This window comes from Vulpes vulpes, chromosome 6 (genome assembly GCF_048418805.1).
Source record: "Vulpes vulpes isolate BD-2025 chromosome 6, VulVul3, whole genome shotgun sequence".
Classification (NCBI taxonomy): Eukaryota; Metazoa; Chordata; class Mammalia; order Carnivora; family Canidae; genus Vulpes; species Vulpes vulpes.
In genome coordinates this window covers 38,087,383-38,100,662 of record NC_132785.1, presented here as the reverse complement: position 1 = coordinate 38,100,662, position 13,280 = coordinate 38,087,383, and positions in this window count along the sequence as shown.

Sequence of the window (13,280 nt, the reverse complement as noted above, 5' to 3'; positions counted from 1 at the left end):
TTGCTCTCTCTCTCAAAAAAAAAAAAAAAAATAGATTAAATGGTTAGGTAGAATATAGTATGTTAAAGTAGAGTATTTATGAACATTGCTATAACTGCTTCTGTGGACTGTTGATAATTGTTTCCATTATTTCTGCAGAATTGAGGGTTCCTGAATAAATCTGGCAAAAATTTAGGATTATGGGATAAGACTAGCACTTTTATAATTAATTTACAAGACAATGGACAGTGAGAGAACTCCAGAAATATTTACCCAATTCTGGAGGTTTGTGTTTATATTTCAAGAGAAAATAAGGTCAGGGAGCTTAGAGACATTAGAGACATTTCTAAGTCAAAATAGCTAAGGAGATATTCAGGCTTATCTTGCCGTTAGAGAAAAATATTTACATCTTAACAGGTTAGTGTGAGAATTTAGTATTCTTTTAATCCTATCTCTGAAGAGCAAAGGTTTTCCTCCTCCCTTCTAGAGATATGAGGAGACAGCTGCCTCTACTACACAGAGGCAAAGAAAATTAATTTTTCTCCATTTTTCACCTATGGTGAGGAGGTCACTCATTAGATGAATCTGTCATCTGATTTTCACTATTTGTTTCCAAATGGTACACAGTTGGATGGATGAGAATTAGATACAGTTATTATTTTGTAATAATAATAGTAACTTTTTTAAAAAAAGATTTTATTTATTCATTCATGAAAATACACAGAGAGGAGAGAGAGAGAGGCAGAGACACAGGCAGAGGGAGAAGGAGGCTCCATGCAAGCAGCCCAATGTGGGACTTGATCCCGAGTCTCCAAGATCAGGCCCTGGGCTCAAGGCAGCGCTAAACCGCTGAGCCACCCAGGCTGCCCAATAATAGTAACTTTTATTAATTATATATGCCTTTAGGATAAATTAATATTGAAAATGTAATAATTCTGTGACACCATGAGTGAACCTTAAGGTAAACTATGGACTTTGTTTGGTTATGATATAACAATGCAGGTTCATCAATTGTAACAAACATATTAACTTTTTGTGGGATATTTATAATGGAGGAGGCCATGCATCTGTGAGGCAGGAGGATATGGGAAGTCTCTGTACTTCTCAATTTTGCTGTGCACCTAAAACTGCTCTAAAAATCAAAGTCACTAGTAGAAAGAAAATACAGTAGCTTCCAAAGAGGATACATTTTTCTGGAAATTAATTCCTAGTATTGTAAAGCCAACTGCAAAAGAACAGTGGGAAAATACTAAGTAGGTGAGAGTAGGACATTAAGCATAGTAATTTTTAAAGTCTGTATTATTTTGTAATATTTTATGCTTATAAGTTAAAAACTTATGTTGTTACTAAAAGACATGCTACTTCACAACACCATCAAACAACTGGTTATAATTAGTATATGTAGATTACTTTATCCAACAACAGTAGAATACATATTCTTCTCATGCTCACATAAAACATTAATCAAGATGGGCCACATTCTAGGAATGCAACATGCCTCAGTATAAAAAAAAAATTGTCTGAGAACAGACATTATTCTCAGACCACAATAGAATTAAACTAGAATTCAATAATAGAGAATGAAGTGGAAAATTCCAAAGTACATGGAGATCAGACAATACATGGATAAAAGAAGAAATCTCAAGAGAAATTTTTAAAAATGCCAAATAAATGTAAATAAATATACAACTTAGTAAAATGTGTAAGATGAAGCAAAACCAGTGCTTAAGATAAATTTTTAGAATTGGATGCATAGATTAGTTTAAAAATCTAAAATCAATCATCTGTGCTACTACCTTAAAAATAACAGCAAATTAGGGTTGCCTGGGTGGCTCAGTCAATTAAGAGTCTGACTCTTCTTTTTGGCTAAGGTCATTATCTCAGTGTAATAATCTCAGGATTGTGAGATCAAGCCCCACCTAGGGCTCCATGCTCACTCTCTCTGCACCTCTCCCACTGTCCTCCCTAACTAGTGCATGTATGTGCAAGAGAAACTCTCTTTCTCTAAAATAAGTACATAAACCTTTAAAAAGAACAGAAAATTAAATGCAAGGAAAATATATAATAAAATTTAGAAAATTTCATAATTGAAAATACAAAGTCAATAGAGAAAATCAACTAAATAAAAAACTAGTTATTTGATAAACTCAAAATGGATGACAGATCTAAATGTGAGCCAAGAATCCATCAAAATCCTACCAAGAATCCATCAAAATCCTAGAGAAGAACCCAGATAGCAACACTTGAATTCAGCTGCAGCAACTTCTTGCAGGACACATCAATGAAGGCAGGGGAAACAAAAGCAAAAAATGAACTATTGGGACTTCATCAAGATAAAAAGCTTCTGCACAGCAAAGGAAACACTCAACAAAACTAAAAGGCAACCTATGGAATAAGAGATGATATTTGCAAGTGAAATATCATATAAAGGGCTAGTATCCAAGATATAAAGAACCTATCAAACTCAACACCCTAAAAGCAAACTATCTAGTCAAGAAATGGGCAGAAGACATGAAGAGATGTTTCTCCAAAGAAGTCCTACACATGGCCAACAGCACATGAAAATATGTTCCACATCACTTGTCATCAGGGAAATTCAAATCAAAACCACAATGAGATACCACTTTACACTGGTGAGAATGTCTAAAATTATCAAGACAGAAAACAAATGTTGGTAAGGATGCAGAGAAAGGGAAACCCTCTTACCCTGTTTGTGAGAATGCAAACTGGTGTACTCGCTCTGGAAAACAGTGTGGAGGTTCCTCAAGAAGTTAAAACTAGAACTACCCTATGACCCAGCAATTGCACTACTGGGTATTTACCCCAAAGATACAAATGTACTGAAATGATGGGACACCTGTACCTCAATGTTCATGGCAGCAATGTCCACAACAGCCAAACTATGGAAAAAGCCCAGATGTCCACTGACAGATGAATGGGTAAAGAAGATATGGCAGCCTACATGCACAATGGAATATTACTCAGGCAATATCTACCATTTATATTGATGTGGATGGAACTGAAGGGTATTTTGTTGAGTGAAACAAGTCAATTGGAAAAAGACAATTATCATATGGTTTCACTCATATGTGGAATATAGAAAATAGTGAAAGGGGCCGTATGGGAAGGAGAGGAAACTGAGTGGGGAAAAATTAGAGAAGAAGACAAACTATGAGAAACTTCTGACTCTGGGAAGCAAACAAAGGGTTGGGGAAGGGGACTGGACTGGAGAGTGGGGTAACTGGGTGATGGGCATTAAGGAGGGCACATGATGTGGTGAACACTGAGTGTTATGCTATATGTCAATTAATTGAATTTAAATTAAAAGATAAATAAAGTATAAAAGAAAAAGGATTCCCCCATCATTATACCTAGGGAAAAACTATGGCTTTCTGTCAAAAGGCCCTTGAAACCCCTAAAAACAAAATAATTTCCCTTCAACAGAAAAAAAAATAATAAAAGCTAGTTCTTTGAAAAGATCATAAAATTGATAAGCCTCTAGGCAGGCTAATTAAGAAAAAAAGAAGAGAGGACAGATAGCACTAATATAAGAAATGACAGAGGAAGTATCACATACAGTTCATTGGGTGAATATATTTTTATTTTCTGGATAAGTAGCTAGTAGTGGAACTGATAAGCCATTTGTTAAATGGAATGCTTAACTTTTTGGAAACTACCAAGAGTTTGTCCAAAGTCATTGGCCCATTTTGCAATTACAGAGCATTATACGAGAATTTCAATTTCTCTTCATGGTCATAGGCCCTTGACATTGCCGGTCTTTCTAAAAAAAAGTCCCCATACAGAGTATGCAATGGTACTTAATTGGGATTTTAATTTGCATTGTCCTAATGACTCATAATGTAAGTACCTTTTTATTTTCATATTTCCATTTTAAGTGTCTGTTAAAATATTCTGCATATTTTTTATTAATTAAATATTTGACTTCAGGGATCCCTGGGTGGCGCAGCGGTTTGGTGCCTGCCTTTGGCCCAGGGCCGATCCTGGAGACCCTGAATTGAATCCCACGTTGGGCTCCCTGCATGGAGCCTGCTTCTCCCTCTGCCTGTGTCTCTGCCTCTCTCTCTCTCTGTGTGTGACTATCATGAATAAATAAATAAAATCTTTAAAAAAAATTGACTTCATTTATTCTTATATATACTAGATACATTGTTTTACTAAATATAGCTTTTGGAAATGTTTTCTCCAAGTCTTTGGCTCATCTTTAAATTTTCTTGAGAGGGGTCCCTGGGTGGCTCAGTTAAGCATCTGCCTTCAGCTCAGGTCATGATCCCGGGGTCCTGGGATGGAGACCCATGTTGAGCCCCACATCAAGCTCCCTTCTCAGTGGGGAGTCTGCTTCTCCCTCTCCCCTCTGCTTGTGCTCTCTTGCTCTCTCTCCCTCTATCGTTCTCAAATAAATAAAAACCTTCAAAAACAAGTTTAAAAAATAGATGTTCTTAAATATTTTCACAAAGTAGAATTATTAATATCGATAAGTACAATATATAATTTTTCTTTTATTGTCTTTACTACTTTTTTTCTATATAATAAATGCATGCTGAACACAATGCCACAAAGGTTTTCTCTTATATTTATTTTAAGCCCTCATAGTTTACATTTAAATTTATTTCTAGGATTCCTTTAGAGTCAAATGTAGATGGTACAAGTTATCAAAGTTCCTATTTTTTAATAGATTCTTTGGAATTTACTATATAGATTAATACTATGTATATATAAAAACATTATTCTTCTTCCTTTCTAATCTGTTTTATGCCTGAAAGATTGTGATTTAAACTTAAACTATATCTATGGTCCAGTGATCTCTGGCTATGACATCATTAAAACTGTCCAATATATGCTTGTACCCATCAGCATTTGAAAAACAAGTATTCACTCCCTCTCTAAAGTCATCAATATCACCCCAAAATAGCATGATTCACAAAGGACTGGTGAACACAAGATCACAATCCAAAAATTTAACCAATGAAAAAATTATTACTCAGTATACAATGAAAATATAATTGATGCAAATACTTAATACTTATCTCAAAAAGTCTTATAAATAAATACAGCTAAATGAACACTAATATTTTACTGATATGTTAATGATATCAACATGTATAGCTGTAGATAAGATTTCACATATTTTATTATTGAAAAATTGAGCAAAAATATATATTTATGATTTATTTTAGTCCCAAGAACAATTATATTTATTAAAAGTATGTAGGTGGGCATCTGGGTGGCTCAGTCGGTTAAGTGTCTGGCTCTTGGTTTTCAGCTCAAACACGATTTCATGGATCGTGGTATGGGAGCCCTGTGTCAGGCTTCATAGGGGAGAGTCTGCTGAGATTCTCTCCCTCTGCCCCTCCTCCCCACTTGCAGGCTCTTTCTCTCTCTCAAATAAGTAAACCTTTCTTTAAAAAGTATGTAGGAAATAGCTCATAAAGCATATAAATCAACATTTTTGTAGACAATGAGTAAATTTTAAGTTGTTAAAAGTATTATTCTCTATATGTAAAACATGTTATGTCTTAGTAACCAAGCTAGATATTTAGATTTTTTTTAAAAAAAATTTCCATTGTTTTTTAAATTGATAGTAGACTTTAGACAACAACTCAATAGCATATTTGAGTTTGTCATTCTTATAACCTATAACTATCAAAACACTGATGCAACTGAACAAAAATGACGAATTTTTACTATAAAGGAAATATTGTTTAAAATATATTCAAAATTCCCTTCAAAATTACACTGGGCATTTTCCTCTAATGTTTATTGTTGATTTTCAGGTTCTTCAATTCATATGTTAATACCTTATCCCTTGTCATGTACAGGTGCAATGTGCAATCATTGCTTTTCAAATAGCAATAGTTATAACTACAGATTATTATGCCACTATAATTGTAGGAGCAAATGAAGAAGAAATTGCCTTAGTGCATGATTTAAAGCAAAAATAATAAACTGTTTTTTTCAATATTATTAGTTAGATAAAGATAAGTATCTAGATATATATTCGCAAAATAATGCATTATTTTGAAGTGTTTTGCAACTGTGACTGGCTTGACTTCATATGTAAGTTATAGAACAGATAAATTAGTGCAAACATCAATATCAGTACCTTATCCTGTCTATGTGGTCTTATTTTGCACATGATTTTATAAAAAGTAATTCTTCTTTGTAAATAGAATAATAGTAAAAAATATTAAAATATTCATCAAGCCAAACAACACATTTAACTTGTGCTATAAATGCCATTTTAAAAATTTTAAATGAAAGTGATATATTACATTTAATATGTATATAAATGGGATCTTTTAAATGGAGGCATTTTCAGAGAAAAAAATAAGACTATAGTCTTGGGAATAGCAAACCATGTTGTTTTTATCATAGTGTCTGCAAAAAAATACTGAATAAGTTAAGTAATTACCTTATTTATGAACATTGATAAAAAATGCTTATTATAGTCATTGTATAGAATTCAGGAAAATGCTATATACAACAAGAGATAGCATATGTTTTGTTTTATTTTTTAATCTGCTTCTTACTGCTTATATAATTCTTTGGTAGTTATGTCCACATTTGGTCAAATATACTAAAGTTAGTATCTGAAAAATCATAGCAAATAATTTAGACGGCTAACTTACTTATGAAGAAAGTAAAATATTGGTATATTTTTATATTTTCTATAGAATTGAAGAAAATATTAAACAGGAAACAATTTTGTTTCTCTACTCTTACTAAACAAATTTATTTGGAATAAATTCACATTTTACTAAATACATTTAAATATATATTTATTAGAAAACAGTAGTGTATTTTCAGTTTTTAGAAAAAGTATTCATTGCATCCAATGTGACTTAGTTTTTTTTTTTTAATTTTTATTTATTTATGATAGTCAGACACACACAGAGAGAGAGGCAGAGACATAGGCAGAGGGAGAAGCACGCTCCATGCACCGGGAGCCCGACGTGGGATTCCATCCCGGGTCTCCAGGATCACGCCCTGGGCCAAAGGCAGGCGCTAAACTGCTGCGCCACCCAGGGATCCTGTGACTTAGGTTTTTAAAATAAATTTACAACTCTTTAATCTATTTCTTCTTATTCAACTAACCAAGAAATAAAATAATAGAAAATAAAACCGTCTGTTAGGCATTCTAGATCATTTAGAGGTAAAAAAAAAAAAAAAAAGGAGTAATTAAATAATTATTCTAAATTATCCAATGTACTCATTCACTCTTAAAACAGTTTATACCAGAAATAGGTTTTCCCTGATAACTAGAACTCAAGACATATCAAGAGTTATAGCTGGGCAGAGAAACTAAATATTAAAATACATTTTTTAGCAATATAGCAAGTATGAGAAGTTAGAAAAACGGACTATTATGTAACTTCACCAAAACACTGAATTTTGAATGAATGGTTTATCATAATTGCAAATTATTTTTGGCAGTTAATTTTAAATACAAAGGACATTAACAGATTTGTCTCATTTTATTTTATTTTATTTAAAAAAAATTAAAGCTCTTATTTATTTATTCATGACAGACAGAGAGGAAGAGACACAGGCAGAGAGAAGCACGCCCCATGCAGGGAGCCCGACGTGGGACTCGATCCTAGGTCTCCAGGATCACACCCTGGGCCGAAGGTGGCGCCAAACTGCTGGGTCACCTGGGCTGCGCGATTTGTCTCATTTTAGATGATTGAAATAATTATGTATGATTATCATAATACTGACTGTTACATAATGCTCAGTGGCAGTATTGCATAGAACATAATTAATGACATCAGAATAATTATAATACAGATTATATATATATTTTTTAAATATTTTTTTATTGTATTTATTCATGAGAGACACAGAGAGAGGGAGTCAGAGACACAGGCAGAGGGAGAAAACAGGCTCCATGCAGGGAGCCCGACGTGGGACTCGATCCTGGGACTCCAGGATCACACCCTGGGCTGAAGGCGGGTGCTAAACCGCTGAGCCACCCAGGGATCCCCTATAATACAGATTATATACTAAAATACAATTGAATGGGGTTTTAATTTCGTTATATATACCTCTCTTTAGTTTTCAAATTTTCTAAATTAATCACATGTGATTACACAAAGAAGGGATTATCAAAGATTATCAAATTAGATTTACATGAATCTAGTTTCAAGCCTTACTAATTATTTAGGTATAGAAATAACTGCAGGCCACAGGTGAAAAGGAAGAGGAAGAAAACTGCCAATTCAGCTCACCATATCTGTTCTTATGTTAGGATTTACTGTGTCTCAGATTAAGATATGAGTTTCCTAGTTGGTGTAAAATGACATTTATCCATTATAAGTATCTCTATGTTTTACTCAGTTCCACAGCTTAAGTAAGGTTTTTCCAGTGAGCCATGCCCCATATATTATTTGAAAATAATTTTTTAATATAGGTAATCCTAGGCAGATAATAATTTATTCCATAGATTAGGATCCTCCCTTTAGGAAATACCATTAGCTTTTTTTGCCAGGAATTATCAGAAGTGTGAATAAATCAATGTTCTCGGGGGGGGGGGAGGGGTGGTATCCAGTAAATTGAAAGTCTTTAGGAGCAAAAATGGAATTTTCTGGAGAAGAAATTCTGTCTCAAGACTGCAGAATTTACTCCTACATCCATCTGCAGCCTGTCTTACAGATTTCAAATTTCCCACCCCTCTACAATTGCAAGACCCCGTGCCTTAAAATATCTCTATTCTCCAAAAAGGTCGGTTTTTTCTCTTAAGGTCTTTTAATTAACTTAATATGGCCCATCCACATTATCAAAGATAATCTTATTTAAAGTCGACTGATTGTAGAAGTACACAAAAAATACTTTTATAGAAAAGTCTGGATTACTCTTTGATTGAATAACTGGGTACTATAATACAAATTTATACATAAAATTTACCATCACAGAGTGTGGGTCTTCTGCTAATGCAGATGACTCTTGCATTAGATAATTATTGAAGTCTGATTCTAAATACACAGATATTACTTGATGATGAAATTTTGTTGATGTGCCTCAATCAATATGATTGGTTAGGAAATATTGTGTTCACTATGCTCAGCTTCAATCAACTGCCATCTGGCAACTCATAGCCTACTAGCATCTAAGAGATGTTTCTCTAAAAGTATTACCTATTATAGTGCAGTTTGCTCCATGCGGCACAGTGTATTTTCCAGAAATGGACAGAGTAACTCCTCTTATCACACATATTTTCTAAAATGTGATCATGGCACTTCTCCAACTGAGAATAATTTAGAGGAAAAAGGTTTTTATATAATTTTATCAAAATACTGGTTTTGAAATAGATGGCATATCATGGTAATAAGATATTTCATATTTAAATAATCCAATAGTTTTTATTGCAGATTTTCTTTTTATATTTTGGCTAATTTGTTTTTCTTTTCATTATTTTTAAAGGACTTAATATAAAAATTTTAATACACTTCTCTAACTTAATGGATTCTATTCTCAATTTCATCACTTCTTGGGTGTACTACACTGGTTTTCTGATAGCTCAAACTCCATTTTGTGCTTTACCACTCCATGTGACTATGAAAAGCTTTAAGCTCTTGGCTTCTGGTGCCATGAACCTTATTAATTCACAAATGCCTCAGGGGAAATGATTTTCAGAACATTTGTTTATCTCACTGTTTTTTATTTCTCTGTGGGATTTTGTTTTCCCCTGCATTTTATGAAATGTTGTTGGTTTTGATTTGATTATTGCTTTATACCAAACTGCTATATCTTAGATAGAAGCAAAATTCCTTTTTCTCTTTAACATTTGACATCATTCTCCAGGGGCATATACATATACAACAGAAACACTATAAAGACATGCTGCTAGGGGCTTTACCATTCAGGTTTTTAATCCTGTTCATTATATTTTCCAATTGGTCATTTGGGCTTTTTAAAGTAGGCAATCCTAAATCTTAGTCCGGTGTAAAAGCTTGGCTGCCATGTTCATTTCTGAAAATAAATGCATTATTAAAAAAAAAAAAAGAAACAGAGTTTCTATTTAAAAAATTAAACCTCAAAAATTCTGCTAGGTTTGCACATTTATTTTCACTTGACTTCCTGGTTTAGAGGCTGGCATTTAAGAATTTAACTGATGTGGTCCAAATAGTTTATTTTCTATTTTGTTTCCTTTGCCTCAGGAGGCATATCTAGAAGGATGATGCTATGCTCGGTGTCAGAAAAATTATTGCCTGTGTTCTTCTTTAGCATTTTTATGGCTTGAGGTCTCACAGGTTTTTTTTTTTTTAAGATTTTATTTATTTATTCATGAGACAAAGAGAGAGAGAGAGAGAGAGAGAGTGAGGCAGAGACACAGGCAGAGGGAGAAGCAGGCTCCATGCAGGGAGCCTGATGTGGGACTCGATCCCAGGTCTCCAGGATCAGGCCCAGGACTGAAGGCGGTGCTAAACCACTGAGCCACCTGGGCTGCCAAAGGGTCTCACAGGTTTTTAATACATTCTGAATTTATTTTTGTGCATGGTGTAAGAAAGTGATCCAGTTTAATTTTTTTACATGTAACTCTCCAGTTTTTCCAATACCACTTGTTGAAGAGACTATCTTTTTTCCACTGCATATTCTTGCCCCCGTTGTTGAAGATTAATATAATTATGGGTTCATTTCTGGACTTTCTATTGTATTCAATTGATCTATATGCCTACATTTTTCCAGTACCATATTGTTTTGATTTCTACAACTTTGAAATATAACTTGAAATTTGAAATTGTGATAAAAAGCTTCTGCACAGCAAAGGAAACAACCAACAGAACTAAAAGACAATCTATTCAATGGGAGAAGATATTTGCAAATGACATATCTGATAAAGGGTTAGTATCAAAAATAAACTTGTAAGGAAGTTCCTTCTAAGGAACTTACATAACTCACCACTCCAAAAATGGATACTCCAATTAAGAAAGGAGCAGAAGACATGAACAGACATTTCTCTAAAAAAGACATACAGATGGCCAATGGACAAAAGATGCTAAACATCACACATCATCATGGAAATGCAAATTGAAAGTACAATGAGATAACCACCTCATATCTGGCAGAAGGCTAAAATCAAAAACTCAAGAAACAACAAGTGTTGGTGAGGGTGTGGAGGAAAAGGAACTCTCACGTACTGTCAGTAGAAATGCAAACTGGTGCAAAATGTGGAAATTTCTCAAAAAAAAAATTAAAAATAGAATTTCTTTGCAATCCAGTAATCTCACTATGGGGTATTTATTCAAAGAACACAAAAACACTAATGCAAAAAAAATATATGAACCCCTATGTTTAATGCGGCTGTATTCACAATAGTCAAACAATGGAAGAAGCTTAAGTGTTCATTGATAGATGAATGGATAAAGAAGAGGTGGTATATACACACAAGGGGGATATTATTCATTTATGAAAAGAATGAAGTCTTGTCATTGGCAGCAACATGGATGCATTAGAGAGTATAATGTTAAGCAAAATTAGCCAGCCAAAGAAAGACAAATACCATATAATTCTAATTATATATGAAATTTAAGAAACAAAACAATTAAAGAAAGAAAAGAGTGAATGAGAGAGAGAGAGCAAAAAGGGGGCACTTAACTATGGAGAACAGAGATGGTTACCATAGGGAAGGTGGGTGGGGATAGGTAAAACAGGTGAAGAGAATTAGGAGTATACTTGTCTTGATGAGCACTGAGTAACGTGTGGAACTGCTGAATCACTATATTGTACACCTGAAACTAATACAGCACTGTACATTGACTATACTGAGGGATCCCTGGGTGGCTCAGGGATTGAGCGTCTGCCTTTGTCGCAGGGCATGATCCTGAAGTCCTGGGATCAAGTCCTACATAGGGCTCCCTGCATGGAGGCTGCTTCTCTCTCTGCCTATGTCTCTGCCTCTTTCTTTCTGTGTCTCTCATGAATAAATAAAATATTTTTTAAAAAATTAAAGAATATACTGATATTAAAATAAAAGCACTCTCCACCCCCCAAAAAAACAAACAATAAAAATTTAAGTAATTTATATTAAAAACAAAATCAATATGTCTGGGTTCATTTTAAATTTGAATTCAATCTTTATAAATTAAGAACTTGGTACCTTCCATTTCTGATCATGTCAGTTAGGGATCGAGTCCCTTATTTGCTATGGCTTCCTTCCCAAATCTTGTCAACTTAGACTGCGTCTTTCTCTGGTGTCAGATAACTGCATATTTATTTTATAGCTTCTAAAATTCTCATGACACCTTTTCTGCTACCTTCTACTAACCTATATGTCTTTGTGTGTACTTGACCTTTCATTCCAACTGGTTATTACAGTAACTCTATCTGATGGAAAATATAAATACCTATGTCTAACCCACTATAATTTAACTGTTTGTCTGTCTTGGGCTTTCATCTGGCTTTTAAAGACCAAATGCATAAACAAGTTATTCATTGTCAGTTATACAGGTGATACTCTTGCATCATTTCATAACTGAGTCCTTATAGAAAATAGGAATAAAAACTATTATAGAACAACCTGAAATCTGGCATTGTGATGCCCCCAGCTATGGTTTTCTTTTTTAAAATTCCCCTGGCTATTCGGGGTCTTTTCTGATTCCACACAAATCTTAAAATAATTTGTTCTAACTCTCTGAAGAAAGTCCATGGTATTTTAATAGGGATTGCATTAAACGTGTAAATTGCCCTGGGTAACATTGACATTTTTACAATATTAATTCTGCCAATCCATGAGCATGGAATATTTTTCCATCTCTTTGTGTCTTCCTCAATTTCTTTCAGAAGTGTTCTATAGATTTTAGGGTATAGATCTTTTACCTCTTTGGTTAGGTTTATTCCTAGGTATCTTATGGTTTTGGGTGAAATTGTAAATGGGATTGACTCCTTAATTTCTCTTTCTTCAGTCTCATTTTTAGTGTATAAAAATGCCATTGATTTCTGGGCATTGATTTTGTATCCTGCCACGCTACCAAATTGCTGTATGAGTTCTAGCAATCTCGGGGTGGAGGCTTTTGGGTTTTCTATGTAGAGTATCATGTCATCGGCGAAGAGGGAGAGTTTGACTTCTTCTTTGCCAATTTGAATGCCTTTAATGTCTTTTTGTTGTCTGATTGCTGAGGCGAGGACTTCCAGAACTATGTTGAACAGCAGTGGTGAGAGTGGACATCCCTGTCTTGTTCCTGATCTTAGGGGAAAGGCTCCCAGTGCTTCCCCATTGAGAATGATATTTGCTGTGGGCTTTTCGTAAATGGCTTTTAAGATGTCGAGGAAAGTTCCCTCTATCC